The 27,344-nt window shown below is 43.5% G+C and overlaps 1 long non-coding RNA gene across 19 annotated transcripts in view; it reads left to right on the plus strand.

The window, feature by feature from the left end:
• LOC110404622 overlaps window positions 1-27,344 on the plus strand; it is a 227,154-nt gene that overhangs the window by 144,939 nt on the left and 54,871 nt on the right. For 18 of the 19 annotated variants that reach the window (XR_002442359.1, XR_002442371.1, XR_002442363.1 and 15 more), the window contains 5 exons: window positions 44-332; window positions 637-766; window positions 15,723-15,821; window positions 16,873-16,977; window positions 18,589-18,700. This is a non-coding gene — a long non-coding RNA (uncharacterized LOC110404622). Of the gene's footprint in view, window positions 1-43; window positions 333-636; window positions 767-1,982; window positions 2,078-15,722; window positions 15,822-16,872; window positions 16,978-18,588; window positions 18,701-27,344 lie in introns of those variants that run through there. The other variant, XR_002442368.1, reaches the window with a different exon arrangement.

The following is a 27,344-nucleotide window of genomic DNA, read 5'->3' on the forward strand; positions in this document are numbered from 1 at the left end:
GGTATAGACATCATATTCCAGAAAATGCCTGTTTATGTTGCAGATGGACAAAGTGACAAAGTAAGGACGATATCATGGAACTGCTGCCAGCTTTTGGAATGAAGCTTGTGCCAAACTCTTTGTGTAGTTGCTGATTTTTACATGATGGATGTGGAAACACCTGGTTTTACCAGAGGTGGCTTTGCTGAAGATGCCTTGCAGGACTGCAGAAGGGGAATCCTCGCTCTTCTTCAGCTCCAGTCTATCACGTCTGGTACAGCTGAAACCATACCAAAGGAAAGACACGTCCAGCACCCTGTCTTGGGAGGAGGCTGATGGGCGGCATGGTCATGGTGAGTTACTGACACCATTAAAAGGTGAGAACTGGCTCAAGCAGCATCAGTCAGAGAAGGCTAATACCCTTGTACGAAGTCTTTATTGTTCATTAGCACATATTGTGCTTCCTCATAAATATAATTCAGGCTACGCTTGTATCGCATTAAGATAACACTAAATCTTTCTATAATTTGAAGGAAATACTGCTCCCAGCTGTTGTTGCCTAAATGAGCTAAACAAAATCTGAAAAAGTGCAATGGGAACAACTGTAAAACTCCAACTGCATTTGGCTCTGATCTCCTTTGGTGTCGTTTGTCACAGAAATGGTTGCTGGCAGACCCCTGTGCTTGTGAACACTACGGCTCTGAACACATGGATGTCACATCTTGGCTACTTCTGGGAGGTCCCAAAGTCTTCAGGTACTACAGCACTTCTGCTGATTTTGAGGAAGGTGAGTAACTCAAGGACTAATGAATTGAGCTGATGCTGGAGTGGGTTGTTATGAGGGACCTGACGGTCCTTCCCTGTGCCCTGGAACTTGTTAATGTTACTGGGGTACTGCAGCTCCATGAAGCCTGCGTTGAATATTACTGAAAACAAGGTGCAATGGGTCTGACAGCCAGTTCCTCACACATCTGGCTGCCTCATTTGGCTCATCGTGACAGACGTAGGGCCCTAAACTCCAGCCATGACTTGACCTGTGGAGCACATCCCTATTTACGTAGAATTAACCTGGATGAAGTCCAGCATTTAAGTGTGTTCTCTGTTGCTGGCTTCTCCTGAGTCTGTATGTTTTTTGAAGATATATCACTGTGGTTTGTGTTTGTGCACTGTTTAGCAGATATGGTCCTAGCCTATGTGGCTGCTCAAGAGCTGCCAAGATGACTTAATAATAATACTAAAAATAAACACGTGTAAATACAGATAACGACAGGCTCAGAGTTCTGACAGCTCTGAAGAGCTTTGATCCTGCATTGGTAGAGATCAGGATGCACCGCCTCTCCAGATGACAGGCTTGGATGGAGAGAAAAAAAAAGAGCGATAAACACAGCCTGTAAAGTGTGCCTCCATCGTCCTCCCCAGAAACCCTCCCCGACTGGGTCTGATGATTTACTAAGAGAATGTGGCTAAGTACCAGCAACAAGCAACAGAAAAATTAACCCCAGTAAGCTGACAGTGCCACACCTGACCCCAGAAGTGTGTAGCGTTGGTCAGCCAAGTGGTAATGGCTCACTGTAAAGTAGAGGAGAAATGTGCCATTAAATGAGAAGCAGGGAGTGGGCTGCTGAGTGGTGTTAAAAGACACAAACCAAAGTGTGGCCCTGACAGCACATTATATTCCAAAGATAAAGAGAGGCAAAGGCAAAAGCAAAACAAATGGGGCTGCTCTGTACAGATGGCCAAAAGGGAATCGCAACATAAATGCCACCAGCCGGAAATTATGGCTGTGGACAGCCTGCCTGCTGGGGAGAGAAACCCAGCTCTCAGAGCTGGTGCTGGCCAAAAACGTCCTGGCCAAGGGGAAAATCCTGCACGTGGTTTGGAGGAACGTCTGTCCAGCTGTGCTAATGGCTGCCGGTGCTGACGAACTGATGGCAATGAAGGAGTGTGATTTCAGGGGGAGTGGCAGACTGATTTTTTTTTTCTTGTCTAACTGCAGATTTGGTTTTTGAGTAAATCGGATTTATGCTGCTCTCAGACAATTTTGCTAATAAGGCGATGAGTCAGGGAGCCCACAGCAGATGGGGAATCTTCAGCTGAGGTAGAAACCATTGTTTTTTTCCTAAAAGAAAAGTAGCTATTTTTCTTTTTCAGAAAGCTGACCTCTGGAAAATGTGATGATTTTTCCTTTCTAGCAGCTTTTTCAAATAACACCTAGCTATGCTTCCGGACTCTTATCTAATATACAGAAGTTCTCAATGGAAACAAATAACCTGTAATGGGTTAGTGTGTCATATGCTGGGGGAAATAAATAAGTAAATCCATATAAAATCAAATCCTGTAATTAATAACATCTCAGAAGGTAATTCCAAAAGCTGCAGCACCAAGTGGTGATGTGAGATGAGCTTTTCAGATATCTGAAGAGTAAAATGTCTGTTCCTGTCTGTGACTGCAGGAGGCCACTGCTGAGAATTTGGGAATAATTCTCTGGTAGGAACATATCTTACCTAAATCCTTGGAAAAGGGACTTCTGTTTAGATGTGAAACTGCTGAAGATTCACTTCATCTTTGTTCTTCCTCTTGTGGATGTTCAGAAACTTGATTCTCACTGAAGTAATTCAACACATTTTTTGAGGGAACAGCATCCACTCTATAGGAAGTCTGTGAAGGATGGCAGTGAGCATGAATATATCATTATAAAAAGACATTCTGCATTCAGAAACCACATGTGGTCTCAATTTCTCTGAGAGGGGTATTTCTCTTCTTAGACTATAGAAGTGTGCGGTACATAGGGTGACAAAGCCTTTACTGATGCAGTTTTGTTTAAAATGCCTTTGAAGATTGTCATGTTCACCTTTCTTGAAAATTATGTTACAAGTAGAGAAAGTGGGTTTGTTTGGCTTGGTGCTGTGCATGTGAGCACACTCTGGGAAGAGACAGAGGCTCGTTCCCTCCATCCCTCTCTGTACATTCATGGTGCAGGTGAAGAAAGATGAGGTTAAATGTGTATGAAGTTTGAGATTAAAACGTGCTTTAAAAATAAGTTAGACTCTTATTTATGCTTGAAAACATGCATTTTAAAAATCATCTCTCTGAAGAGAGGCTGATTGTTTGTGTAGCAGGCATCCATTGTGCCTGTGCCCACAAGTGGGTGAAATTTGATGCTCCAAAATTTAATCAAATCTAAACATGGTGAAGAGTTTCCTCCACGTTTACCAAAGCTAAACTATTCATCGAAATGCTGGTAGAAAAAAAAAATGATGCAAGTGAAGTTACTATTAATTGGATGGTACAGTTGATCTTCTAATGGGGTAAGTTTCAAATCAGAAAAAGATGTTGAGAGCTCAATGGAAAACATCTGCTCAGGTCTGAGCAGTGATCGGGAAAGCATAAATATTAAATGGCATGACATTAATTTGCTGAATAGAGGACAACACTGAAGATATGACAGTGTTGTTCTAGAGATGGTGATGTGGCCTCACCTTGAGAGGCATGTTTGGTTTGGTTACCCTAATTAAAAAATGATAGAGCAGGAAATAGAAGAGGATCAGTGAAGGGCAACAAACCTAATCAGAAGCATGGAAAATACTTCAGTGGGAAGATTTGCATGCAGGCAGAGACTGCAAAGGTTAGGTCTGTTTATTTTAGGGAGAACAATACATGAGTTGTGCCACTGAGAGACAGGCTATGATGGATATAAATAAAATGGCAATGCCATGACTCTTCCCTCTCTTGGATAAGAAAGAGACATCAAATTAAAATCAAAGTAAACACATTGAACAGCTTTAATAGGAAGCACTTTTAACCTTAGTTTTAATTAGCCTGTGGGACTCATTGCCACAAGGTAGGATATTGAGACCGACAGATTGGCATCGTTTATATGATTAGAAATATCATCTCCAGTTAGATGGGCTGGAGTTTCATCCATTGTACTTCTGTCTGTGTGCTAAGCACAAGTCCTCCCTTGCGCGTACTACTGCATAATACTCCATTATGGGATTTTATGGGGCCTTTTGAAGCAGCTGGCACAGGTTGGTCTCTAGGCCATTGCCGAACTCCAGCATCCTGTGCTAGTGACAAGGACTGGACTGTAGTTCCTGGATGAAAAGCATACATGCAGAAGTTTGGCTTGTTGGCTTTTTCCCCTCTGCCCCTTTACTGGCTTTCCTGTGGGTAAACTGAATACACCAGCATGGAGGAGGAGAGGTTTTTGCTTCTATGAAAGGTATCCATTTGCCCATTCTGGACTGGTTTGTTTTACTTCCCTTGCCCTTCTGATAGCTTGCATTCCTTACAGTCTTTAATTATTGCACATTTCTCACTCCAAACCAGCTGCCATCCGTAAACTGGTCTAGCAATTATTTCTCTGGCTTCGGAAAATGGCTATCATGAATTCAGTGGCACTAGGAACAGGTGGACTGCAGAATGCCTGTTTGATTTTTGGTAAACAGCATTACAAAATTGGCACTTTGACTTAGTTCCTGTAACAGACTAGTTGTACAGCTTCTGTTAATAAGATACTGCATATTTTCTGCTGTCACAGCATACGTTATTTGTCACTGCACGACATCCATTGCTTTTTTTCTTTTTCTTTTGGAAACGTGTGGAAAGTTAAAAATGTGTATGAAATACCCATGGGATGGAAATCCTTCCAAAAGACACAGTGGTGCTTGGTTGGGGAGAGCCCTTTGGGAGTAAGGGAGGGTGCAGATGAGCAGGCAGAGTCAGAGTAGGCTGAGCCCAGCATATGGAGCCGGCGCAGATGCTCTGCTCTGTGCAGTTCCTGTTCTGTGCCCAAAAATTGTGCTCTGAGATGCTTTGTGCTTGTCGGACAGTTTAGCCTAATAGAGAGCTGGTAACTTGGCATGTCAGAATCCTGTGGTCTGTTCTTGGCTCTGTGCAGCCCTCTTGGGTGTGCCTCTGGGAGCTGTGACAACAGCCTCAGTCCTCTGCAAAACGAGGTTTGTGATCTTCTGGTCCTACACACAGGCTGTGCGAGCTACTGAGGAAAATCACAGAATCGTTTGAGTTGGAAGGGACCCTTAAAAACCATCTGGTCCAACCCCCTGCAATGAACAGGGACACCTACAGCTCCATCAGGTGCTCAGAGCCCATCCAGCCTGACCTTGGGTGTCTCTATGGATGGGGCATCTACCACCTCTCAGGGCAACCTGTGCCAGTGCCTCATTGCTCTTATTGCGAAAAACTTCTTCCTTATATCCAATCTGAATTTCCCCTCTTTTAGTTTGAAAACATTTCCCATTGTCCTGTCACAATAGAACCTGCTGAAGACTCTGTGCCCTTCTTTCTTATAGCTCCTCTTCAGATACAGAAAGGCTGCTCTACTGCTACCACCTGCCCAAGGGTGCAGGAGGTGTAGCATGCCTCAGTTCCCTTGTTGCCCCCTTCGTGTCACCTGGCAGAGCAAGGAGAAGGCAGAAGAGCATGCCTCATGCCCAGAGGCAGCTCCTTGAGAGCACTGTGCAGAACTCATTCTTCATTTCAGGTTCAAAGGAGCAGTAAATAGGCTCCTTTCTTACTGCACCTCAGGAACGGCTGCAAAGTGGTGATGGGGGAGATGATGCTATGCCACTGTTCAGCACACATGCAGGAAGCCTGTTCCTTGAGGAGTAAGGAAGGGAGAGACACAAACTATTCTTCATTTCCAGGAAGCTAGAAATTTGCTTCTTTCGTGTTAGTAGCTCTTCCTAGCACAGCAAGCTGGTGGTTCTTCATCTTAAGGGCAAGCTGGGTGATAAAGGTGGGCTGATAGCAGCTTTCTGCAATGCCTAACAGATATTACATGGAAGAAAACACTGTTCCTGCACACTGGGACACCTGAGAAGCCTGTTCCCTGCTCCACGTGTTAGCAGTGCAGCTGTTAAAGCTCTGGAACATTTTTGGACAAAGAGCGCTATGTTCCTGTGAGACTTTAAAAATGAATTAATAGAACATTGATTTAACTTACTGGCTTTTTGCAGTGCCTTTGTTTCCAGGCAGTAAAAGTCTGCTTGCCAGTTGTCCAGCCAGAAGCCAATATCTATGAAAACCTGCCCCAGGCTGTTTGTGGAGGGCTGCAGTTAATTAAGATATGCATTCTCATCCCTGCTCTGGGCTGCTTGTGAGAGAATGTAAAAAGCACAACTAGACAACTGTCTGTTCCTCCTGTTTTGAGACTCATTCTTGATCCCACAGTGATTGCCAGCAGCAGATGAGGAACAGAGCCAGAAGAGTGAAAATTAATAGTGGTAGCATCTGAAATCCCCATCCGTGAGCTTAAAAACATGCCTGCTTTAGATTTGGACTTCATTTGCAGGGGGGACATCTCATTCCCCCCAGTCTGCGTGCTGGAGAAATCAAAAATAGCGTTTAAAGACCCCTGCTGCCATACTGCACAAAGCTTCAGACAGCACATGAGCTTCTTTGTGATCAAATGAGATATGTCCTGTTGTTTGCATGGCTGTGTCTATTCAGCCATATGCCTTTTACAAATGGATTGTGTTCTTAATAGTCAAGGGTAAAATGGTATCTTGGAGGGTTTCTCCTCACATATTAAAGCCTTTTGGTCATTGATATGCAGCCGTTGTGAATTGGAAAGCAGCAGCAGCACTTTGTTCTCAGTGTCTCCATCTCCTCGTTTTGTTGCCATCATCTTCACATCATCTTCTTCCGAAATGGTGCGTGTTGGCTTGAGGTTCTTACAAGGAATGTGCTACAGATGGATAATTGGTGAAGGAAGCAGGACTATAGAATGGGGCAGGGTAGGTGATGATGGTACAAATGCTCTGGGTACCACTTGGTCTGGGAGACATGGGTCTGTGTCCATGAAGATGGGCAGACTGGGGAAGGTCAGTGCTGGGATGTGGCTGGGGTAAGGTGTCCACCACCTCTCACTGACCACTAGGAGCTTCTCTGGGAGTAGGTTCCTCAAGCTATTATGGTTCAGTTGACCTGAAAAGAGGTTGAGAAGAACTCTGAAGGCAGTCAGCAGCTCTGGAGCTATCCATTCCCCAAGGAGGAAGGTAAGCTCCTAAGCCCTGGATAAAATGCTCATCACTTAGACAAATGCGCAGAGATCCTCAAAGCCTCCCTGGAAATAGGGGATTGTAATATTAAACATAATTATGAACTGTCTGTAGAGCTGCAGCTACAGATGGAGCTTTACGACTGGTTTGGAGTGATGCTGCACCAGCATCAATTATCCCCAGCAAATGCGCAGAGATATTTTTGGGGGTGGTATTTTCATTTTACGGCATCATTCAGTCACTTGCAGCCAGTGGCCAGGTGCCTCTCCATTAGCACCCCAAGCATGCAGCGTTCTCTCAGCAATGCAAGGTCTGTCCTGTCCTGTTGCCTCAATAATCAGCAGCTCAGATGAACGGCTCAGGTGCCCTACTTTGGCACCTACACTGTCAAAACTGCCGTGAATGAGAGTGCCTGCCTCTTTCTACTGCAGCTGTGAATATTAGCTACAGAGTAGCACTAAATCTTGTTTAAGCTACAGTCATTCCACCCAGTGATGAATGTCACTACCTGAATAATTTGGGTAATTTCCTGCAGCTCTAGTGTACTAGCAGAGAAATGAAAGTTAATTTACTGCTAATTTAGTGTACTAACCCTTAATTAGCAATGAGCAAGCTCTGAAATATTGGATTCTGAAAGCTCATCAAACTTTTACCAAAAAAAAAAAAAAAGAAAAAAAAAATCACCCCTCCCAGCTGAACTCTTCACTCTATTTGAGGTTATTAGCAAAATGCTCTGGGAGTGCTGTTCATTACCTCTCACTAGGATATATGTGGCTGGGAACACCCCCATTTACCACTCTCACTGCAGAAATCCATTAGGAAGATTCTTGCTCTTATGCAGTATATTCAGCCGCTGTATTGCGATGTGCAGGTATGTGCTGCAGCTTTAGTGACAGGTAGGATTAATGGCACAGATTATCAATGACTGGTGGCTAAAAAGGTGAAAGAAAGGCTGAGTGGGTCTAATGGGCTGGGGCATTGCTACAGGAGGCAGTACATGTCTACATAAAAAAGCTGAATGTGACATGACTACATCATCCTCTACTTTCTTCAGGTCTAGTGTGTCCTGCTCAATAGCCCCACTGATTTTTGGCTTGATAACTTGCACAGTAAGGCACAATGCAGTCTGCCTAGGGGTCTGTGTGTCCGAAGTGGGGCACCTCGTGCAGCCATTTGGTGAATGGGGTGTCTGTGCAGTGGGATAAGTGACGATGGAGAGTGGTGGGGGCAGCAGGAGGAGGGATGCTGGCGAAATCGAGGGGCTACAGAAAGAAAATCGAAGAAAGATGTGTGTGTCAGCTGAACTGCTGGAGCCAAACCAAACACTAGGCTGGGCAGTGGGCCAGTGCATGACTTATCCGTGCCTCTGTGTCAGTGCTACAGTATTTTTGCACAGGAAAGTACAGACTGTCAGGCAAGACTCGGTGTTGTTGGAGATGAGGTGGGGCAAAGCCCCATAACTCTGGACAGCTCTGCTGATGTCCAGTGCTATTTCACCTGCTGCACATGATTGTTCAAATATCACCTGACTGAATAGTGTGGTAATGAATAGAAGGAATTCTAATGGTGGAGAAAGACTTCACCTTCCTTGTTCTCCTCCCAAAATAAGGACCTGTCTCAGAGCAGAGACAGGGTGGGAACCAACTGTGTTGCCACACACTGGGACAGGTTACCAAGTTTCCCACATCTATGAAATCACAAATTTTACTGTTTCCATCTGTTCAAACTTTTCCCTTTTGTGCATCTGCTGAGTCTTTCTTCCACAGGCTTTAGTTTTCTTGAGGAAAACTTTTCCATTCTCAAAAGAGCTGTTTTGTAAAGTAGAGAAGGAAAGTGTGGCTGTGATCTTCTCCTCCCCCCTTGGCAGAAAGGGGATGAAGTGCTGATATTCATCTTCTACTCTCAATTTGTGGTGCTGACCACGTTGTAGAAGGGAATTGACCGACTGTGTGCCTCTTTTTGGAAGGAGCTGATTCCATCAAGCTATTCATTACAGAGAGCTGGGAGAGCCTCTTACTCCCTCTTGTCTTGTTGCACACATGTAAGAGCAGAATCTGACATCAAAATTAGCTCTTAAAATCCATTATTCAAAGAAGCATGCACTTCCATATTTATGTGGTGGTGTTTTTCTGCTGGAACACTTTAATAAGGTCATACATGTTATACTGTATTTATATGCAGTGTATCATTTAGACTCATCTAACCTGAAGTAGCTATGTTTGGACACCTGCAGCTTCTAGTACAGTCAGTGGAAGGAAATGGGCACTTTGTAGAGTTGTCCAAAAATAGGTATCTATGGCAGTGAGCATGGAAGGAACCTTAAAAGCCCCCTTGATCACAAAGGGCACCAAAGGTGCCAGACCTAGATGGGCAAAATAAGGTGAGTACCATCATCCACTGCAGTCTTCTGCAGAGCTCCGGGAAAGAAAGGGTCCTGATGAACAGGGGGGAAAAAAAAGCTTGATTTTAAGATGTGGGAATCATGGACTCATAGAATTGTTAAGGTTGGAAAGACCAGTAAGATAATCCAGTCTAACCATCAACCCATGCTTGCACTGCACTAGACTGTGTCACTCAGTGCAATGTGTACATGTGTGCATTTGTAGTTACTGTTTCATGTAACAGATACCTTCTCTTTAAGATCTGTTTTAGTATGGCCAAACAGAAATCAGTAGTCAAGCTTGCAGAATGGGAATTGCTGACCCTGGAAGCAGCAATTAAAGCAGGACTTGGAGCACAGCTTGGATAATCCGTGAGATGGGAGCAGTCTGACATGACGTGAAGGAATAGTGCAGGTTATTGCATATATTGACATGGCTGCCAGAAGGATGCTGCTGCCCCAGTTTTGGCATTGGGAACAACTATGTCCCAAGCTTGAGAAGCATGCTTTGCTTTGCTATGCTAGCAGAGCTGCTGTAGTTCCAAGAGAGATTAATTCAGGGAAGTTCATGCTGTTCAGTAGGTCAATACAGCTGATCACAACAGACTATGGGAAAAAGGACTGTGTTTCCCTAAATCACGGCTGTGATTTTGTCCAAATGGTTTGGACGTGGGCTCTTGTTTACTAATCTGTAAAGTCTTTAAGCAGAAATTTAAATTTTCTTTCTGGAAGCTCTTTAAAATTGATTCCCACAGTAAACCCAGCTTCAGGAAATCCAGAACAATGCCAGTTAATTAATTAAGGCGATTAACAAGTAAACTGGTGCTTCCTTCCACTGTGGGCGAGCAGTTGGCATTTTAGCAAACTTTGCCTCATAATAATAGCAATACTTCTTGGGGCTGTCACACTGTCCTCCCCCACCTCCACCCTTTCCCAATTATAATTCTCTTCTTTTGATCCTGGAAATGTTTTTTTTTATTATTTTTTTATCTAAAATATGCTGCTTAGAGATGACATTTCATGAAATGTTCATTTTAATTATGCAGGGATGGTTATCACTGCAGGGATGTTGGCATTGGCTTTCAATGCAAAATCCTTATTTTCTGCTGATTATATCTAGGAAAGCTCTCCGAGCCTTAGGCACCTGGAAATTGTAATGCATCATTGTTCGCTGTTGCGAATGGCAGGGAACAGAAATTAAAGCAGAAGTGGGAGGACAGTGGTGGTTGAGGAGGTTGGTGTGCAGGTGTGCTGCTCTCAGCCCCAAGTGGGGACCATGGCCATGCCCTGTACACATACTGAGGTATGAGAAATGGTAATGTCCATGCAGCACTGCTGGCTGCTAAGGGTGGAGAAAGGCAGAAAGGAAGGGCCTCTAGCTGGCGGAGCACAGATACTAGCCTTCCTGTGTATCGAATTCTTCTTGAGGCATTTATTTCTCTCAGTAGAACTGCCTGATCGTTGAAGTGCTCCTTGATACAGGTAAGGATAGATCTAAGGACATAGTGCTCAGCTTCAGTGCTGTTATCAGGAGATATGGATAAAGCTGCTGCACTTGGAGCTGGAGCTGCCACTCCATGCCAGCTTTCACCCTGTCTCCTTGCATACTATCCATGGTGGGGGTGGGTTGATAGTTGGACAAATAACCTTAGTGGTCTTTTCCAACCTTAATGATTCTGTGGTATGATTCTGTGATATGATGCTATGAAGTTGTGCCTAGACATTGACAACGCTATTGCAGCTTGGAGAGATTCCTGGTGCCATCAAGTGAAGTTTCCTGTTGCTATGCCCTGGGTTTAAATTTGGCCCAGGGCATCTAGATCAGCATTTCTGCTCTTATGCCTACCTGTATGGGTTGTCTGATGAACCCCACAGCTTTAAGACCTCCTTGGTACTAATATGGTACTTGGTACAGAGATCTAAGATTGGAACTCCGTGCTGAACAAACATGTGACTGATGGCAGGTCCTTCCCTAAGGATGTTATGTTAGATTGCTCTGCAAACTATCAAAAAACTTCTGGTTTTCCACTGGGGTGAAGACAGAGCTGAGCAGACTGTGGATGTTCTGGGTCAGTAGTAAAAACAAAGAACTGACTAGGTGGGATGAGCAGTCGTGGTTTGGTGGCCAAAAAGAGATACTCTACACTTTAGTACTTAGTTTAGTTCTTGCTTCTTTAATTTTTAAAACTGTCCTGTCTTTTAAAAACCTAGCTCAATATTTAATTTCAGGAGGGCATTTAAAAATTAATGGTGTTGACAGTTTGTTTCCTTTTTGGGGCTAGAGGAAGGGGAAGGGAGTGACAGAAACCACTCATTACAAGTCATTTCGGTTCTTTCATTTCTGTTTTTCAAGAAATTTCTTGTTCAGAAAAATTAATAGATCTCCAGTGAAATAATAAGATAAAATTAGGCCTGTCTGTCTAATGCTGCCCAGCTGTTTTGCTACCATGGAAATGAAATAATGAGTTTCATTCATAAAGGCAAAAAAAAAAGAGAGCTGGGCCTAAGTTGCTGCTGTTGCAGCACAGGCAAACTTGGACTCAACCGAGCTATGACTGCATCAAGATAGTCATCACTTAAAGATTAACTGAGACTTCTTTATTATTAAGAAAAAACTGTTTCTGAGTGTTAAAAGGCTCCAAGCATCTTTAAGAAACAAAGCATGTATCACTTGGAGAAGAAAGCTCGCAAGTGGAAAGTTCAGCTTTCGTCTCAACACAAAAGCACACTCTTAAGAAATAGAAGCAGCCCTCTGTTTTTTCTGCAGTGGTGCTTTTTGCCTAATGTGGTGCCTTCTAGGAGAAGGACAAGTACTGCAAGGGGGTAAGCGCACAGGGCACCCAGTGCTCGCTTCTGTCCGGAGCAGGGGTACAAGCATCCTTTAAGGCTTTTAAGGCAGCATAATGGGTTGACATGGGAGGAGGTTGGATATTAGGAAAAAATTCTTCTCTGAGAGAGTGATTTGGGCGCTGGCACAGGCTGCCCAGGGAGCGGTGGAGTTGCTGTCCCTGGAGGTGTTACAGAAATGAGTAGACGTGGTACTTAGGGAGGTGGTAGGTGGATGGCTGGACTAGATGATCCTAGAGGACTTTTCCAACCTAAATGATTCTATGAGGAGCGGATGCAGTTCGCGACTGCCCAACAGCCCTTCCACTAGAGTGCCCTCACCTGCAGCTCCACAGCTCATGCACTGCTTGCTTGTTATAAAATTGAAAAGAACTATAGCTAACTACCTGGAAAACTAATTAACCTCTTGCAGCACTAATCCTGGATTTACTGTTAATCTTACTGAAGGAGCCCTTCTGTCAGGGTTTGTCCCAGAGCTTAGTACTGGGAGCAGGGGGAGCTGGAAGCATTCGGCACCTTTGAAATAGAGACCGCATGCGGGCAGCCCGCATTAGCGGCGGCTGGAGAATAATCCCCTGGCACATTAGCTCATGGATGTGTGTGTTGGCAGAGATCAAGTCCGTGAATCATGCTGAGCCGCTGAGGTCACCACAAAACCCAAGTTCTGTAAAATCACACCGGCTTTTTAAAATCCATGTTTATTTCCTGCTTTCAGGCACTTTCGTATGTATTGATCTGATCAATGTGAGTAACTTTTTTGACAAACAGGCTCCTTTAAATGCCTTAAAAGCTTCATTATTAAGATAATGGAACTGAAGTTAAAAACAAATCAAACAGTGCACGTGTAAAAGGTTTCCCCCAGACAGCTTGAAAATAAATTGAAAACAAATTCAATTAAAATAACAATCAACCTTTTTGTTCCTTCAGTGGTATGATTTCTCCGAGGCAGGTACACAATGATAAGAGGTTTCTTTGAAATGCTTGGGATAGCACACCCATAGGCAGAGCTGGGAGAGATCAAAGCGGTATTTTTCCTAAAGAACAGCCCGCTACTATTAAGTTTCTACTTTAAGGTCTGAAATGTTTCTTTATACCCACCCTTTTGTGGGTGGTTTTTTTTTTTTTTTTTTTTTGCTTTGCTTTGTTGGTTTATTTATTTATTTTGGTCCCAGGTCCTTTTGTGTCTGTTCCTGCTCTTTCCTCATGCCTTTTACCTTACTAGGCCAGGTCCTAAAATCTTGACCCAAAGGAAATGTCTATTAAAATGTACTTTGGGGTGTATTGCTCTCTCTCTGGTCACTGTAATCAGTAGTTTTCTTCTGGTGCTGGGGCTCTGAAACACACTTTCAGGTCCCCCCCCACAGTCCCCTTGAGAACATTTTTCTGCTATGAGTACAATTACAGATGGGTTGAGGATTAGCTTCTCTGTTATTTGATGTTGTGCTTGTGGCCCCACATCTGCAGCAGTATGTGCAAAGGTAAAAGTAATGAAGGCAACTCCTGATGGGCTGTTTGCAAATCGTTGTGCTGTATTGGCTCACAGTGATAAAGACATCCAGTTACTTACTGATTGCTTTCTGTGTGCTACAAAGCACCTCAACCTTGCAGTGCTCTGAAAAAGGCAGTTTTTTCTGTTTCAGCCAAGATCTTGTACTGCAGGAACCATCACTGTGTTATCCATTGATTAGGGGCCTCTCAAGGCTGCCTGTGCATGGGCTCCTGTGAAATAGGAGCCTCTCAGGCTAGCGATGCTCTGGGTAGATTACAGTCCTATCTACAGACAGCACGTGGTGGTGTTTGCAGAAAGACTTGCTGCTTTGTTCAGACTTCTTGCTGCGCATTTGCTCGAAGGCTGCTCTTCTCTGCCAAAGCACCTTTTATTCTCTGAGGAAGCGGATGAGCTTTCTGTTATGAAGATCCACTGAAGCAAGATATGAACTACTTTCGCGTCATCCGCTATGTGGTAGAATGTGATGTTCCCAGACCTTTAATTGGAATTGGTTTGGATTGCTGCTCGACATCAGTTGAGTGTTTGGCTACATCTTGCTTGGTTTGAAAGGATGGTGTCACACAAGTGTGTTAACGGTCAAAGGAAGAGTTTGTCTTGTTCTGAATGCAAAGTGTATCCTTGTTATTCTGGGCACTATCACTTCCACGCTCACAGACTGTGTTTTGAGTCATCAGAATTGATTTTCATGCCCCACTAATTACTGCCGTGCCTGTTCCTTGGAAACCATGGGTAGCAAAGGCGTTCATGGGCGTTGAACTAGTACAGTTTATTCTGAAATGAGTTAATATCTTTCTTGAACGATATTTGATCTTAAATAGCTGGAGAGATCTTTGAAGGTTTCTTGCTGCTTTGGAAAGTAATTAGCTTACAGTTGCCTTTCTGAAATTCTTCTGTTTGCTTTTCTCTTTATTACATGGTTCAGACGAACTGCAAATCAGCTGGCATCATCTGCTGTTATACAGGCTCTGAGTGTTACTGGTTTCATTAAGGACTCCCAGTAACATGGTATTTTTAAGATAAGTTTATGAAGATATTTCCTTTCTGTCAACTCTTGTCAGTAGATCTGCCAGAATATAAACAAGAAATTGGACTGGTTATGGATTTAGAGCTATGCTTGAATACATTGAAGAAGAGCCAGAATATTACAGTGGCAGGGAAAAAAAATAAGATGTTACATTCTTCTGCAAATGCAACCACATCTGCAACATAGTCTAAACTGGGAGTACCTAGTTCTGCTAATGGGGAGGTCTGGGGAATTGAACTGATGGTGTTGGACAAGAACACAGTGAGGATATCACGTGAGCTAAATAGGTGGTATTAACACGTTTCACTATAGCAAGTCAAACAGAAACACAATTCCTGGATTAATTTATCTTTTAAACAAATATGATTTTTAGTAAGACTTTATTTACAGGGTTTTTTGGGGTATTGTGCTACTTTCATCAATTACCAGGCCTTGCTTTTTAAACATTCGGAGTGTAAGTTTATATGGAATCGAAATGAAGCTGCAGGTTTTCAGCACCTATGATTAGGAGAGAAGCTGAAGCAAGCCAGCTCTTAACAAGTTCTTCTACCTGGGTAACCCAAATCTTTGGGCAAGTTAGAAAGCTGAACTTGAATCTAAATTTTACAAATAACTTTTACCTTTTCAAGTGGCTGAACCAATGTTTCAGGCCGCGCAAGCACTGGCTCTGAATATTACATCTCAACCCATCTATGGCAATATAAAGGAATCCGTTTATCTCTCCACAGAGTGCAGTCATTCCTCAGTGAAAAGGCTGGAAGCCCTTAGCAGCATAAAGCACAATTTTAGGTAGGAAAGCAAATGATTTTGCAGCCTACTCTGAAAGTAATTAACAGAAACAGGGTGTAAACACTGGCTTCTGTGCTCTCTGAAGTAAACAAAATAAGAATTTATGCTACTGACCTTGTTAAGTAACTAACATTTTCCCTCCTCTGCAATAGCTTTTGCTTTCTCCCACAGTTCAAAAGCCCCCTGAGCCCAGGGCTGCGTGCTACACCAAAGTGTTCAATCCTGCATTTGAATAAGCTGAATCAAGCCAGCCATACTGCTAAACATATGGTAAGTAATAGCATCATTAACAATAGCATAGTGCACGTTTGACAGCCGAAGGGATTTGGCTGTGGTTTGCTGCAGGAGTGGCAGCAGAGGAGCAGAGCTTGTGCCCCTGCCAGGATGCCAGCCTCCCTCCGCCCCTGCTCTGACCTTCTGAAAATCTGAAAGGCTGCCCATCTTCCCACCTCCTGTTCAGGCTCTTATCTTCTGCTGGCAGCTCCAGGGCTGCGTAGCACCAGTTGTGTTTCACCGTTAAAAGCTGCTATTTGCTCTCCTTGGGGTGAGTACACAGTGGAGAGGAGAGAGATCTGAAACCAGGAGAGCAGCAGACCAAGGCGACACATTTCAGTTTTGAGCTTGTTCAGGGGAAGGCACACTACTCTCTCCATATGCTCCCTGGCCTATCCCAAAGGCACAAGGGCTGTGGTCACTGCCCAGTGCTGGGGACAGGCACCATGTCCTGCCCATCCTCTGTCCCCAGTGCTCCCAGTCCTTAGGGTGCCTTGGCCCCAAGTACCTCGTTCCTCAGACACCCATATGGGATCACAGCTGTCTGACTGACTTCTTGCTGCTCCTGTTGCAGTCACAAGCACCTCGTAACTCACTCTCCTTCTGCCCCTACTGCCCTTCTTTCCTTGCAGCTTGATCTTTGCTTCCCCTCCAAGCTGTCCTTGGCTTGCTGTCTCTCCTTCCCCCATTCTCCTTATCAGATATGAAATCCATCAACCTGCTGCTGGATGAAACTTATCCCATGCTGATAGCCAGTTTTGTAAATTCTTTTTGACTCTTGCCCATGGAAACAGCGGAGATGGCTCCTGACCAAGAAGTCACTCCATCAGTATGATGCTCAATTCTCGGAGTAAGTTAATATTGCTGCTTTACTATGCATCCTGGATACATAGAGTCCACTTCATCACTTTTGGGTTTGAAAGCATCCGTGAGTGTTAAGGTTAAGTAACCAGGTCCCACTGTTCAGATATTGTTCTCAGCCTCTGCTAGTCACTGGGTTAAGAAAAACATCTCCATACATGAATTTATTTTGTTTCTTTATTTTCAGCAGGGAGACTTCCTACATAAATGAACATTGCCCTGAAGCACTCGCAGTCCAGTTGTTACTGTCTTGTGTTAATGGAGAAGGACCCCAAAGTGAATGGAGTATAAGGTAATGATATCCTGAAATAAAAACAAAGCCAAGGAAGTAAGTTCCTCTATTTCGTACTGGATGAGCTCTTAGAAATGCAGGAACAAAACAAAGCATAAGAAACAGGGAGTGAAATGCAAGTGTTTGATTTTTTTATTTATTTGAATCATTGAGTGTGCTTTGAAAAAGTACTCCAGGCAATGACTTTATTTTTCTTAAGTAGGAAATTTTAAAGATATTGTTTTGATGCAAAGCCATGTAACATTGCTAGAGAAAGACACCACTTCAGTGATCTCACATGTGCTTTTTTTAAAGGGATGTGTGTGGAGGGGAGAGGTACTCCTGGCCTGCTTTGCAGAGATCAAAAGCTGAAAAGCTGTTTGGTTTTGGCCATGCCTCTGGTTTGTTTTTCCAATGTAACCTGCCATGTATGTATCTGAGAGGCTAGAAGAGAGACCAATGGAAGAGAGTCATTAGTAAAAAACAAAAAAAAAACACCCAAAAAAACAACTGTTGTTGAGTGCTGTGAGCTGAAAATAAGGAAAAGATTTATCTGTGAACAGGGAATGATGTTTTAACCGAAGGGGATGGTTGGAAAATGAGTTGTTAGAGGGGGGGCTGCGATTTTAACCTGCAGTGTGGGGTTGTACATCTGGGGCAGCAGGATAGGTGTGTGCATTTGCATGGAGAATCACACAGAAGTTGGGGATGATGGCGTTCTATGGACGTTTGGGTGCTTGTATTTATGAGGCCGTGGTTCGTGTCCCAACGCGTGCTAGAAGGACAGCTTGTGTTCAGCCAAAGTGCATTTGCCTGACTTTACAGATTTAATGCTGTAACGTCAGCCATCAGTCTGCCTCTAATGTATGGCTCATGGTGAATATTTCAGCCCTGTCCGTTGTGCAGGAGGCCAGCAGATGGAGCAGTGCTCCTGTGCATGAGGCTGTGCGGGGCCGCATCCAGAGCTGCGCTGTGCAGTCGAGCCGATCGGCCCCTGTGCATCTATAAAGCGCGGAATAAAAGGTTCACCGTAAGAAATATATGTGAGATTGCCACTTTCTGTGTGTGCGGTGTTTTGTGATATATATGTAAGATTAGTGGAATGGTTTGTGTAGAAATATATCAGCTTTTCTAAACTTTGTATGCTCTCCTGTAGCTTGTTTTTATCTGAACGCTAATTTACAGCTAAAACTCAGACAAGGGCATATGAAAGTAATCCTTTTGATTACATTGCTATTTTATGATAACAATATGCTTTATTATTTTTAATAAAACAGTGGTAGCTGCTGTTTGCCGTGTTCCCACAGCAGCAGCCACAAGCAGTGGCACAAACAAGAACAGAGAACCCTTCTCCATCTCGTTTTCTTTTTTTCTCCTTAATAAATAATTGAAGGAGAAAACAAGAAAAATATGGTGTAGGATCTAAACAATAAACAAAAACCAGGGTCAGAGCGCAGGGCACATGCTTTCTTCTCCTTTAAACCCAACTACTCATATATATTTTTTTCTTGCTGTGACAGAGAAATGTACTCAACTCTTTTTGTAGTGAATTGTATCTCGGAAAAGTGTTTTTATATACGGAGGGCTGAGTGGTGTAACATTTTTAATGGCACATTTTCATCTGTGTTGCAGTGGTGGAACTGAGCTCTGCTGCTGTTGAAGCACAGCCCAGCCAGGTTACCTATTGAGGGCTCTGCCTGCCCTTACCCTTAACCACCTGCTGTGAATCAGCTGGTGCACTCAGGTAAGTCTGGAATAAAAGGGGTCAGTGCCTGGCACCTTTAAGCTAATGAGAATTTAGCCCTTTGTAGGTTTCTCATCTCTTTATTAATTTCAGTGGGGCAATGATATCATCTCTGCTCTGCCAACAGACATTGTGCTGGTGTCCATGTGTCTCTGCTCTCTTCTCAAATGTATTTATTCCAGCGTACGTCCCTTGGGCATTTAATTTCTCCCTGTGAGGCCACACTGCATTGACTTCCCTCCATAGCATCTTGCTGTCCATCAGTCTGTGTCTGTGGCCAGGGCACCCAGTGTTCAATGATAACGCAGCATTTCAAAGACTGTAAAGTATTCATTTGCAAAGCAGACCTAACAGGAATGTAAATAGCTTCCTCTGAATATATGGGTATTTCGCGTCACTGAGGCATGTCTTTTTGGCAAGCTTCTCTCTGTTTCAAGAGGGCTAAATTTGGCTACTGTTCAACTATCCTACCTAGTTACATGAGGTAAGCAATAGAAATGAACTGGGGGTTGCTGTATTAACCACCCCGTATGCATTTTATTCACAAGGTGCCTGTGTTTCTAGAGTTCTGCCTGTAGCAGGAACAGTAGCCTCTATCTCATCGTTTTAGCTCTATTTAAAAGAAACAAATGGGAACGGCTAAAAAGTGCTAGCTAACAAATAGATTTAAACTTCAGCTTGACCTCCTTAGCCAAGCAAAACAAAAACCAAGAAGGGATTAATTTGCTTCCTATGAGTACATCAGTGAGGAAGAGCTGAGGATAATGATAGCAAGACAACAAAGGGGGATAGATTTGTCATGAATTAATGTAGGATGCTGAAAGCTTCCTTATGTCTGGTCAGGGGAGTTCTGGGACGTCACCTTGGTGGGAGCAGTCGAGCAAAACAACACAGCTGTCTTTTCAGCAGAGCATCCTCAGGGCATGAGAGGGATTAGGGCGAGTCCTGTGGGGCTTGGACAAGCTGCCCAGGGAGCTCTTCACAGCCCTTGATTATTCCTGTGTTAAGTCCATTTAATGCTCTAGTTAGAATAACTCTGAGGTACAGAAGTACACTTGCTTAAGACTGATTTGTGTCTTGCTGTGTGCAGTTGTGGCACTCAAAATATTTTTTTACCAAGGGTTCTTTATGTGGGGTACAGGGAAAAAACTTAAATTATGGCATGCTGAGGATGATGGACGTATTTTCTGTGAGAGATGATCCAATTCTAGTATCAGTTCTTTCTAAGAGAATCTCTCTTGGATGTTTGACCTTGGGCCATGGGTGGAAGCCACCATGCATTGTTCAGAGGCACCGCTCTGTGATCTGCTCTGTGGTTTGGTGCTGAGATGGTAGTGGCACTTCTTGCTGATCCCTCACTGCCAGCGGGCACTACTGCGATCCCCTGGGACAGACCCTCACTGCCCACGGAGCGGTGGTGGCACTTCCCAGACAGGAGGGCTGCTGTAAGCCAGACGCTGCAGCGATTTAGCACGCACCACGGCAATGTATTCCAGCTTTGTACTGCCAGGACGGGGGTCCAATCTATCTGATCCATCTGTTGTCAAATTAATGTCCAAGCTGGCTTTTGGATTCAGGTCTTTCACAGGGAACAGCATGAGTGACAGCTAGGGGAAAGAACAGAGAGATGTGAATGTCCTGTGCTATAACTCTTGAAGACTGAAGTAGTTGGTATTCATGGTTCAGCTCAGCTTTGGCACGGCTCTCTGAAATCATAAGTTACACAGAGGAGGAACCATGTGTGCTCAGATACCCTAGATCTTTTTTTATTGTTATTGTACTAACTCTTCATTTCTAAGTAGCTACGTGCCAGATGCATGACATTTCCCATCTTGCTTACAACAGAATTTTAAATTATGAAAACACTTCTTGTCTGAACTTTGCTGAAAGGACGTTGAAATCTCCGTGATCATTTTGTGTCTCCCAGAGAGGTAGTCCATAAACTCCCAGCACTTTGCAAATACCACAAGATCATATTTTACTAGATTATGAAGTTTGTGCACTTCACATTAGTAGTACTAATACCTCAGAGGAACAAAAGAACATTTTTAGCATTTCATTTGCATAATGGCTGAAGTGAGAATTTGTTCCTTGTTGAATAGGTACCCTGGGGGTCCTTTGATTTGCTGTAGCACTCTGTGCAGCATGGAAATAGCACAGAAGTTAGTAGCACCAATGGAGCTTAGGTACTTTCCGGCTTGTTGATGTCTTACTACTCAAACTCCATTAACTTGCCACCTGCAGACTCTGGTAGCTTCATGTATTTGTTTATAGCAGTGCTGATTAGCCAACCGTTAAACACAGTGAAAACTGTGATTTCAAGGCAACTCTAAGTGTTGTCCGAAAGGCGGATTTAAGTTGTACCAGGGGAGGTTCAGGTTGGACATTAGGAAGAATTTCTTCTCAGAAGGAGTGGTGAGGCAACGGAACAAGCTGCCCAGGGAGAAGTGGAGTCACCGACCCTGGAGGCGTTCAACAAAAGGGTAGATGTGGCACTGAGTGACATGGTTGAGTGGGCATGGTGGGGATGGGTTGATGATTGGACTTGATGAACTTAGTGGTCTTTTTAACCTTAATGATTCTATTAATGATTCTATGATATTGACTTAAATAAATAAATGTATTTGCTATATCTACAAATGTACATACAAAGATTTGTACAAAGGTCAGTTCTTAATGACAACATAAGGGAAGGCTGCAGACAGCAATGTGTTTGGGAGAAAGGTGCTGGGAGACCTGGGGAACCCTGCCTGTGCCTGGGATGGTTTACCTGTGTTCGAATGGACAGGCAGAGCTGGTGTCTGTGTTGTGTGCAGCCATATCAAAAGATCGTGAGCCAATGACTCTGGGCAGTGAGCAGGAGAAAATAAGTCTTATGCAGGAGATGCCGACGACCAGGGAACTGGAAGGAGTTTCTGCATCATGCAAGACAGCACAGCAAGTGCGTGAGCCCTGCAGCCAGAAGCTGTTTAGCACAACAGCTGTCAGTGCAGGATCCCAGCAAGGTTGATGCTGACAGCCCAGGCACTGCCCTTGGCTATCACATACCCTATCCTCTAGGCTTATCCCGTGTGGCAGAGAGCTTTCCTTGCAAGTGAGAATCTGAAAGCCCTTGCTTGGTGCAGTAGAGTGACCACAAGCTATCCTTGTCCTGAAACATGTGTTGACACCTGCTTCTAGCAGGAAAGCAGTGTGTTCCAATTGCTAACCCTCGTGAAAAAAAAAAAAATCCCATGAACTTATTCAAGAAATTCTTGCTCCATTCAGGAATGCAGCATCTGACCCATTATTGTATAGTGTTTCACTTATTGTTTGATACTTGCAAGCCCAAAGAAGAGGTGGGGGGAACATGTTGTGGTGACATGAAGGGAAGCTAATGAAAATTAAGTAGATGTATTTAAAGAGAATCAGTTAAACTGTGTTTAACCTAAGTGTGAACAATCATTCAGAATTAGTGAAGTCTTCATTTGCTATGATTTACTTTGAAAGTGGATTAAGGTAAATTGAATTAAGGCCTCTTTAATTCTAAATAGAAACATCTACATAGGAATGCAATTTAACTAATCTGTTCGGAGAGTTAATTTGTATAATATACCCAGGCCCGCAAAAGGAATATGGGGCAGGGCCTCAGTTTGAAGGATTGGATTTGCTTATAAGATGAGCACTGGTAAGTGTTGGAGGATTGTTAGAAAGAATTCCCACTCCCAAGCCATGCAGGGCACTCAGACACCGTGAAGGAGTTACAAGCAGCTCTGCTTTGAGCTCTGGAGGCTCTGGCACAGCTTTCGGAGCCATTTGGCTCAGTGGTCCATCCCTTGGTGAGGACTCGCATGGCAATGGCTGTTAGACCATGGGACTGTCGCTTAAAATCTCAGATGGAACCTCAGAAAATAGGCTTTTCTAGAGTTATTTTAAAAATTCAGCAAATTTTTAATGAACAAATTGCAAGGAGGTTATCATTAACCCTTTCTGGTTCCAGATCACAGAGTAAATGCTTACTTTTTTGGCCAAAATTTTCTGTGCATTCCAACCTAAGAAGGAACATGCAGGTGCAGTGTCTATACTGCTGCAGATTGATATATTCCTTCGTTTCCTCCCCCCCNCCCCCCCCCCCAAGACTACGCTTGTCTTAATTTCCTCTCAATTACACTCAGGCATTAACTAATACTGACTAACTACAGCCCAAAATAATTATTGCTATCTGTTCCCTTTGTAAATATAACTTCAGCACTGAGCTAGAAGAATAATGGCATATTTACAGAAGGCAGCTAATTAAATTGAGCTTCAATTGCTTTCAGTTTGCCAGAAGGAGCCATTTTCACAGCAAAAAATGTGTGCAAGCCTGCATGCTTACCAGGAACAACTCGGTATAACATAATTCAGAGTTCCCAAGACAAAAATTCAGTTCAAGACAAATTTACACTGGCAATAAAAATCTCATTAAGGAAGATATGAAGATCTCTCTACTACACCACGACAGTTAAAAGAGGTTATCATTTTTTTCAGTTTATTTAAGGAACAGTATATATTTCATTGTTCCAGAGCAGCTGTAATTGCAAGTGTCTTTCAAATGCTGCTTGTAGTAATGCATTTGTCTTATGTCTGTAACTTCAGAACCAGCCTCTTGATGCATCTTCATTAGGACAGCAGAAGATGCTGGAGTTTCCAAGCTCTTCAATGTTCAGTTTTTTCCAATTTTTCCATCCTTAGCTCCTGCACTTAAGAAATTCTCTCTTGCCCCCATGATTCAGCCACCTGCAAAGATTTCCTGTGGTCACAATTTGTCTCCAAATGTTTGCACCCTCTTTTGTTCCTTTGAGATAAAACCATTCACAATAATTACAGAGCAGCAGTCCTTGACAAATCAAAGTTTGAAAGAACCATTCTTGTTGAAGCCTGTTATCAGTCCCCAGGGCCCTTTCTGCTTTGAAAAAAAAGAAACAAAAAAAAACCAAAAATAAGGGGATTGTTTCAGATTTTTTTTTTCTCCATAACAAAGAATTGTGTGTTTCTTGTCCCACTGTTCAAACAAAGCCTGGCACACAGATTATTTACAGTCTTCTCCATTGCAGTAGTTCACCGAGCTGCTGGATTGAAAGCTGATTTTCTTCCCCTGTCTGCATATCATTCCTGAATTTGTTTTTATCTGTTGGAAGCAACAGTTTGGCAGATATCAGCACTTTTCCCATGTTTAATTAATTCCTTTAATTTTCTGGTAAATGAGAATAATAGGGCTTAATTTTGCTTTTTATGTAAAATTGATTGGTAATTATGGAGATCATGGGAGATTTGGCTTTACAAACCAGAATTAAGTGACCTCTCAGTGAGGATGACTTGGCGCGTCTCCTTCACTCATCCTGTGAAAGCAGAGATGGCACGGAAGCAGATGCCACCAAGCTGCCTCTAGGTTACAGGAAGATGAAATATGCAAATTTGTCACTTAAAAATATACTACCTGAATGGAAACTAGTACTAGTTTCAAGAATTAAACATAACCTGCTGGACAAAGACCATTCCTACCAGATCCTTGTTGGATATGATGCTGTTTTCCTTTACTTACAAGATGTGACACTGCCATGTCTCAGAGGGCTGAGCAGGAATGGGATAAATTGATTGTAAGAACACTTGAGCTTGAAAAGCAGAGTTGGGGTTGAGGCTATGTGGCTTCAGTTTCTGTTTCTGCCACAGATTACTTCTTTGTACTCTAACAAATTACTCGTTTCTTCCTCTTGCTGCAACATCAAATTTATAACACTCCTGGTCTGCTTTGGCTCATTTGAGTGCCAATGCTCAGTGGAAAATGGTGTAATAGAGCCAGGCTGGAGGCCTCTGTGTGCTGCTGAAACACAGATGGTGAATTGTACCATAAGACGTGACCCAGCATCTGGTGGGGCTTGTGGTGGTCTTCAGGGGCTCAGGAGCTGGTGGGACAGGGATGCCTCAGGTGACCTCTTTCTGTTCCACCTTTGATGAAATTGTGTTGGATATTATGAAAAATTTCTTCTGAGGAAATGTGGGGCAAGGCATTGGCACGGGCTGCCCAGGGAGGTGGTGGAGTCACTGTCCCTGGAGGTGTTCAAGAAAAGGGTGGATGTGGCACTGAGGGACATTGTTTAGTGGTATGGTGCAAATGGGTTGATGATTGGATTGGATGATCCTAGTGGTCTTTCCAGCCTTAATGATTCTGTGATTCTAAATCTGGACTTAAGTTTGCACAGTGAACAAACAGGAGCAGAACTGCACCTTACTCTCTGTGGAGAGCCCAGGACTGGGCTGGTCTCCTCTGGCCCCCAGCTGCCACCTGAGTTGATGCCACCCCCATACTGTCCCCTAGTTGGGGGTGTTTGGTTGTGCCAAGGCTCTGGGATGAGATGGGGCAGGCTGAGCTCAGAGAGAGGAAAGAGCCTTTGTTGACCTCTGTCGGAAATGCCATATGTATTTGCAGGGATGGGACAAGCTACAGGGACTTCTTTGAATTTAGCTTCAAAATCTAATTTCAAAGGCAACCACTTGCAAATTTCCAACTTCTTTTAGTCTTAATGTTGAAAGCCCCTTGCATTCCCCCAGTGGCAGTGCTCAGCAGCCCTTGAAATTATTTCCAGAATGGATCTTAAGTTTCAAAGGAAGAGAAACATGGGGAAAAAACAATCTAGATTCTCCTCAGCGATGCTGCATCAATACTTGGCTGATCTGTATAATGCTAAGCACAGTGAAGCAGAGCTGAGCTACCAGTTGCTAGCTAACGAGAGGATTAGCTATGCCTGCGGATGGGCTGGCATAACTTAAGCAAGAGGGCAAATGTGCAGAAAGTCAAACTCTGTCTCTGAGAGAAGGGAGGTGCTGCTTTTCCCCTGAAGAGCATTGGCTGAACAAAGAGTGAGCAGGAAAGCGGAGCAAAAGCAGTTGTTTGGCTGAGGCTCGAGGAGAGTTTTTGTAGTGAGTCAGCGCAGCTTTGCTTAATGTTTGTTACTACTAATAATTGTATTTATATTCCTGGCCAGCCCAAGTACTTAGAGGTGTATATGTGATAATCAAATTCAATCAGAATGTATTCACAAGCTCTTGAGTAGTATCCGTTTAACAAATCACATCCTCCAAGGTGGGCTGGAGAGCAGGGAAATCAAAGGCAGTGACAACAAAGAGCTTTCAAAGCCAGGAAATAGCGCAGTGATGCCTTCTGTTGATCTGGGAAGGGGCTGGGTGAGAGCCCTGCCTGGGTGCGGGGGGGGACTGTTGCAGTCATCTGCCATGATCTCCATTCCATGGTTTTGCCCAGAATCAGCATTGGCCAACAAGCCAGAGTCGTCTTGTGAACGCTTTAGAGGCTTGTAGAGTGTCTTAGATTGGAGGGACCTTAAAGATCATTCAGTTCCAACCCCCCTGCCATGGGCAGGGCTGCCCCACACCAGCTCAGGCTGCCCAGGGCCCCATCCAGCCTGGCCTTGAACACCTCAAGGGACGGGGCACCCACAGCTCTGGGCAGCTGTGCCAGTACTTCACTGCCCTCTGAGTAGAGAATTTCTTCCTAACACCTAACATCCTAACATCTCCCCTCTTTTAGTTTAAAACCATTCCTCCTTGTCCTAACCCTTCTTTGTACCAGTACAGTCCTGTATTTGCTGTGGCTCACTGGGGTTTCATATGACTCAAAAGGAAAGCAGCTATTTTGGAGGGATCTTTGTCAGTTGCTACAATAGCTGGGAGAGCAAATCATTTAATCCTGTGCTTAAATGTTTACACTTAACGTTTGTTTAAAATTTTTCTGTTTATGTTGAAGTACAAAGCATTGCTATGCCACCATAAAAGATGAGCAATTTTTCCATCTTTTTCAATACAGAACAGAAATGTTTGCTGTTTCTTTCTGCATTTTCTGCATTTTCTGCATGGTGTTTGACAATTTTTCCGTCCTTATCTAATATAAAATCTGCAGACTTGCTAGGATTTAATGTCATGCTATTATATTAAATTTCCATATTTTTATTATTCTACAAGTCATAGAACTTCCATTGATTCCTTTTGGTTCCTTTTTCAAATATTCTGCTCTCCCTTGTTGCTGATTTATGCTCCTTGAGATCAGAGCTGCTATTTTTCCCTTTGTGATTGAATTTTTAAATTGTTTTTACAGCTCTCATTAAACTGGATGTATTTTCCTTTTTAACTGAAGAAGCCTTCTTTCATGATTGTAGGCTTTTATTTATTTATTTATGTATTTATTTATTTGTACCTCCCAGGCATGATTTGCTCACACTTTATTTGCCTCAATAGCATTCTGGGTTGATGTTTTGGTGGGTCTCCTTTTCAGTGCACCAGCAGTCAGCGTTAATGGTGGAGATTGTATCTGCACAGAAAGAATGAAATGTGGCTGTGAAGCCGTGATGAATATTTAGGTTGGCGATTTGTTCTTTCTATCTATTTTTCACCCAGGGAGATTGACTGCTGAACCACCCTCATGCAACTGCTATATTTTTTGGTTAGAAAATCCCAGCTTCTAAAGCATTTCCCGAAGTTGGGCCCCTGTGGTAATGTAACTCCTTCAGCATATTACGGGAGGTGTATTTCAGTGGGTCTGGAGGGCTCTCAAAGTGATGGCTCTTAATGCACTGTGGTAGCATCCTACGCTAACTGGGTCTTAAATTTATAGACA

The sequence above is a fragment of the Numida meleagris genome, chromosome 11, assembly GCF_002078875.1.
Source record: "Numida meleagris isolate 19003 breed g44 Domestic line chromosome 11, NumMel1.0, whole genome shotgun sequence".
Lineage (NCBI taxonomy): Eukaryota > Metazoa > Chordata > Aves > Galliformes > Numididae > Numida > Numida meleagris.